Source organism: Elephantulus edwardii, unplaced genomic scaffold (assembly GCF_000299155.1).
Source record: "Elephantulus edwardii isolate Elephantulus edwardi_28Jun2011 unplaced genomic scaffold, EleEdw1.0 scaffold00111, whole genome shotgun sequence".
Lineage (NCBI taxonomy): Eukaryota > Metazoa > Chordata > Mammalia > Macroscelidea > Macroscelididae > Elephantulus > Elephantulus edwardii.
The window spans coordinates 3,338,437-3,344,110 of record NW_006399861.1 but is presented as its reverse complement, the minus strand read 5'-3'; the positions used below and the strand labels follow the sequence as shown (position 1 = coordinate 3,344,110).

The following is a 5,674-nucleotide window of genomic DNA, read 5'->3' as shown; positions in this document are numbered from 1 at the left end:
TTGACGAACGACATTAGCCAGACGTTTGGCACAAGGATCATCATGTTTCATTGCCTCATGCATTTCTCCGTCTGCAATTATTTTGAATATTTTGGGCAGATTGGTATTGTTTTATTGTTTGGGCCAAGAATGATCGGGTGGTTACTTTCAATTATATCACACAGATAATTAAAATCTGAACAGCTTCTTCCTTGTCTTCATGAAGTGGAAGCCAGGATAACCAATGTGGCAAGACTTCTTCAACATCTACACAGTCAGGTTTGAATTTCATAATCTTCCCTACTGCTGAGATACAGTTCTCTGTTGCATTGACATTTTCTTTGGTCCTAGAATTTGCAGCCTGAATAACTCTTACCAGCAGTGGAAGTGCTTCTGTACAGAAAGGACGATAGTTATCTCCGTCGTACTGTGCCATGACTCCCAGGCCATATGCAGCAGCTTGCCTGACTTCTGGGCTGTTGTCACACACATATTGGAGCATTGGCCTTAAGAAATACTCTGCATATTTAAAGGAGGCTGCGCTAGTGTTTTATAACATCATCAAAGATGCATAATCCCCACTGTCTGTCTGGCCATGGTCTATGTGGACGGATGAGGTTGACTATTAACGGAAGCAGTTGTTCAAACCATGGTAACACCTTTTCTTTGTAGCTACTGAATATTGAATGTAAAATGTCTGACACTTTGGTCAGAATATAAACATCATTTTCATCCTCATCTTGTAGTGATTCTTCAACCTGCTCATCATAGTCTTTGTCTTGTCTTTTAACTTGTCTCAATTCTTGATTTTTAAAATGCTCTTCAAGTTTTGCTTTCAATATTCCTCCTAGTTCCTCAAAGTGTTCATTATTAAGGCATACATCTCCCATTACTTCAACGCACTTCCCGTAGTCCCACATTTTGAGAACTGACGGAATCAAAAAGGAACTTCAAACCTTCAGGCCACTGATTGTTACCATCTTCATCTATTAAATTCCTGGCAAGCTCTGCAGCAATATCACAAATTTTTTCCCTCATGCTAGATTGCGTTTCCATTTGAATGATCATTAGCAGTTCACTCTTGATGGCAGTCTGAACATCGGAAGGAAGAGTTGGGTAGACTTCATCAAATGCAGAGGACAGAAGACGTCTCAGGAGAACAGCAGCCATTTGTCTGGCCTCCTCAGCGGCGGTTGTGTTTCTGATGGCTTGTAAGAGAAATGTGATCTTTGACTGACCTGGGATATTTTCATAGCTTTCCTCCGCCTGTTTCCGGACCACATTGTCGGGGCTGAGCAGGTTTCCCAGGAGCAGGTAGAACTGTTGCTGCTCCGCGCGGCCGCCGCCATTGCGCTAGGCCATATATGTATGCTTTGAATTAACTCCTTAAAAGAAAAAAAAATGCTTTATGTCATTTTGTGTGACAGATTGAAGTTCTTAATTGCATTGGTATGTACACTATATTAACTCGTCTTATTGTGACAGGCCAATATAAAGATAGGCTTTTACTCTTTTTCTTCCAAAAAGCACACTAAGTAATTTGAAAGCATTCCAAAAATAGTTCAAAACTCTTTTCATTTTTAGTACTATAATATTGATTTATTGAATTCTGACATGATTATATATATGAAATTCAATAAAGAAAAATTCATAGACTGAATTTCTTTTCTGGTCAAAATGTTTATTTATTTCATGCTATGATTATTACTGAAAATAATTGCATTGTACAAAAGGTGTTGAAAAATAGTCTGATCTGAGTAGCAAATACAGTAGGAATGCTACTGATTAGAAGTACATAGACTGCTGTGAATCCAAATTATTGATTATTAAATATTGTTGCAAGGTAAATACCATAAAACTGTAAAATTTACTTTCCACAATTCAGCAGGGTAGAAGTCCAAAGTCAGGGCACTAGCTCTGACAGAGACTTTCTCTGTGCTGGAGGAAAGTCCTTGTCACTCTGAGCCATTTCTCCTGGGTATTCTGTATGTGGTTCAGTGTCTCTCTTCTCTCATTTCTGCATCTTTTGCTTGCTTGTTTAATTTCTTTTATATTTAAAAAGAGTTTGATTTAAGACACCTTCCACACTGGTTCCATGTAATTAACACAACAAAGATAGACTCATTCCCATATTTTAAAATAACCACAAGCATAGAGGTTATATATAATATATATTTTGAGAGTCACAATTCAATCCACACACAACCTGCTTAAATGAATGCTATCATTTATGTCCATGTTCTGTGCTTGTTAGCTGACTTCCTTAATGAAGAGGGAGAGATAATAGTGTTGTCCTCTTCTGTGAACCTAGCTTCATGTCTCCCGAAATCTTAATGTTTTATCCACATAAGGGATTTTTGTGAATACCTTCTGTTTTATATATGATTTACAGCCTTTTTTATTTTTTTCAGGGTGACTTTGTTCAAATGGGCTTGATTCCTCTAATACTATATTCCTTCTCATTCTTTAAAGCAAGTAAGTTGAAGACTTTGCTAGAATATTTTTAGTTGAAAACCTGTTATGGGTGGATAACACACTTACTAACAGTCTACATTTCCAATTGTTAATGCCCAAAATATAGTAAAAGAAAAAATTTAAAAACCTAAACTGAAGTAAATATTAATGTATTTAACAATAGATTTTACATTTACCTTCCTTTCAGAATTCAAACTTCCAGACAAAAGTCCTTGTATCCTATTTGGGGTCTAAACCAGCATTAACAAAAATGACAGTAAAAAGCATCTGATTTAGAGAGATGCCAAAAAATGATCTGAAAATTACTTTTCAAGCATTCCAAAGAGAAGTTAAATGCAAGGAATTCTTATTAGTTATTTGTAAAGAACAAGTTGTCAGATTAATTTCTTCTTTTATAGTAAAATAAGGTCAAGCCTAGTTAAACTGGGAAATAACAGTAGTTTGAAGACTTCGTGTGACTCTGTGATGTGTTGCTCACTACCTCTTCAGAAAGCTGGAAAAATGAGGTGCATCATTACTTGACATTTGAAACAGTTTGAAGAATGGCAACTATAATGAGGAGAAAAGTATTTATTGTGCTAAAAAAACTTGAAAGAACATGGGAAGAACTGACCATTGAAGTCAGGAATGCTCTTGCTTTAAGGTTGGGGGAACAATTAATAGTACCTTAGATTGAGAATTTTGTGTAATTGCTGAATTTCTTAAAAGTGCAGAAATGTTTGCACTATTTGCATCAGTCTAACCTTGGGAGAAAGATGAACAATCTCCTATCATGCTGCATACAGCTTCTGAAAACCCACTAGAGAGAGCCATGAGTCAGTTCCAACTCAATGGGACGTAACAACAACATGCATTGTCTAAAGCAACAAAATATACAATTCCTAGGACCCTGGGGAATTTCTGCCTGGCAGTTTACCTGGTCCTCACAGCTTCTAGTGGTTAAGGTATCCCTTCATTTCTACCTTCCCAATCTTGCATCAATTACTCTTCTCAGCAGACATTAACTTGGAATCACAAAGAAGACTCTGAACAATGGATTTCTCCATATATCATTTCCATTTACTAAGAGAGATTGCATGAAACCAGGTTGACAATAGATTTTCCAGTAGTATCTCCAAAGAATGATTACTACTTTTCACCTCATTCAAACTGGATTTTGGGCTGTCCCAAATTAAGTATTCTGTTAACACTCTAATGATAAATAAAATCATGGATCCTCATTCAGTTTTCCCAAGTTACCAAGTGAGAGAGTAAAATAAGGGGTTGAGTGGCCAGCTCACTTACTCGCTCATTGCCTTGAGCCTCCATTGGATTTCTGTAAAAACAGGAGAGACCACCCATCTTTCTCCCACAGAGTTATTGATGGATTTAAACCACCAGAGAGATGTGGACTTTGGATTAACAGCACAACTCTGTATGAACTACACTATCTGAAATCTCTGAGCCATCAACATCGCTCACTTACGTGGAACTCATTTGATCCTTCAGCAGGTTTTTGCTAGGCTGTAGATCTAACAGGAGCAGTACAGCTCCTTTTGAATGACATTGCTTTAGGATTAGAACTGAAAATCATATCTACATTAGAGAAAGGTTTTAAGAAGCCACAATCACTTGAGAGATGAACAAATAAATGTATAACCATTTGTTAAGTGTGTTCAAAACAGAAATTAAGCAGTGATATTGAAAAAGCAAGCAAAAAATCTTAGGGCTTCTGGAAACCTTACATATCATCCTACCTTGATCAGGTATTTAAAAAAAAAAAAAAGAAGAAATATGAGAAGTTGTAAGAAGAGCTGAAGTTTGAATAAAACACTCAGCAAAGTAGTAAGAGTGTCCCCGAAAGATAAGACATTGTGGATAGTTTTTACTTCTGCTCATGGTTTAGCATTCTATCTTGTAGACTTAGAGTTTGTTCTCATTGATAGTGTTATTGTTGGTAGTTGCTGTCAAGTCAGCTCTTCCGAGTCCCATGCCAAAGTCACTACTATTGGTATGCTCATGTCTAGGTATCCCCCAGTGTGATATCTTCCAGCACTGTATCCAGTATGATGCTGTGTTGTTAGGTAACATGTAGTAGATTCAGACTTATAGAGACCCCTATCAGAACAGTTGCCTGGACCTGCATCATTTACACAATCATTGCTCTGTTTGAGCCTATAGCTGTAGCCATTGTGGCAATTTAGCTTGTTAAAGGTCTTCTTTTTTACCATGTCTCTACTTTCTCAAGCATAATAGAGTTTTCCAAGGACTTGGTCTTCTGATAGTATGTCCAACAAATTCTTCTCAGTCTCTTTTTCATGGAATATTCTGACTGTTCTTCTAAGACAGATTTGTTTGCTCATCAGATCATCCATGTATTCAGTATTCTTTGCCAATACAATAATGCAAAGATACAAATTCCATTTCCGTTTTCTTAAACATTGTTCACCTTTCACATACAAAAGAGGAATTGAAAAGACCACAGTTTAGGTGAGGCATACCTTAATCCTCAATGTAACAACTTTCTTTTTTTTTTATCCTCTGAAGAGATTTTTTGGTTTTGTTTTATTTTGTATTTGCCTATACAATCTGGTGGACTTTTATTTGTTTGTTTCTTGGAAGCCAACTTTGCTCATAACTGTACTACCAACATATTTGTCTGTTTCTTGACTTCTGCCTCCTTGGGAAGTCAAAGTTAGATGATGACTAAGGTTCAGAAGAAGCAATGCCTCTGAGTTGTGGTATTGGAGAAGAGTACTGCCTATCCCATAGACTGCCAAGAGAGGATGTCTCCAAGTCTGTCTTGGAGAAAGTGAAACCAAAGTGTTTCTTGGAAGCAAGGATGGTGAAATTTCATTTTACATACGTTAGGCATGTTGTGAGGACGGGTCAGTCGTTGGAGAAGGACACCATACTTGGAAAGATGGAGGGTCAGGGCAAGAGAAGAAGACCCTCAACAAGATGAATTGACACTGTGACTACAGTAATGGGCTCAAGTGTGTCAGAAATGAGAATGATGAATGATGACACAAGATAATGCAGACTTCAAATCTGTTTTTCATAGGATCACTGTGAGTCAGAGTTGACTTGACAACACATAACAACAATAAAACTCCCTTCGGTGTTGGTTGTGGATCCAAATAAAAGGAAATTACTGCATCCAGAACTATGTTATACAGGACAATGTTCAGTCATGACTTACAGAGTTTTCATGGATATTTTTTTAATTATTAAATTTTAT

The 5,674-nt window shown here is 36.9% G+C and overlaps 2 pseudogenes; both read right to left on the bottom strand.

Moving 5' to 3' along the window:
• The window catches only part of LOC102866235, a 5,547-nt pseudogene extending 4,675 nt beyond the window's left edge, over window positions 1-872 (bottom strand).
• Window position 873: 1 nt separating this feature from the next.
• Window positions 874-3,795, bottom strand: LOC102865827 (annotated as a pseudogene).
• Window positions 3,796-5,674: the final 1,879 nt, after the last annotated feature.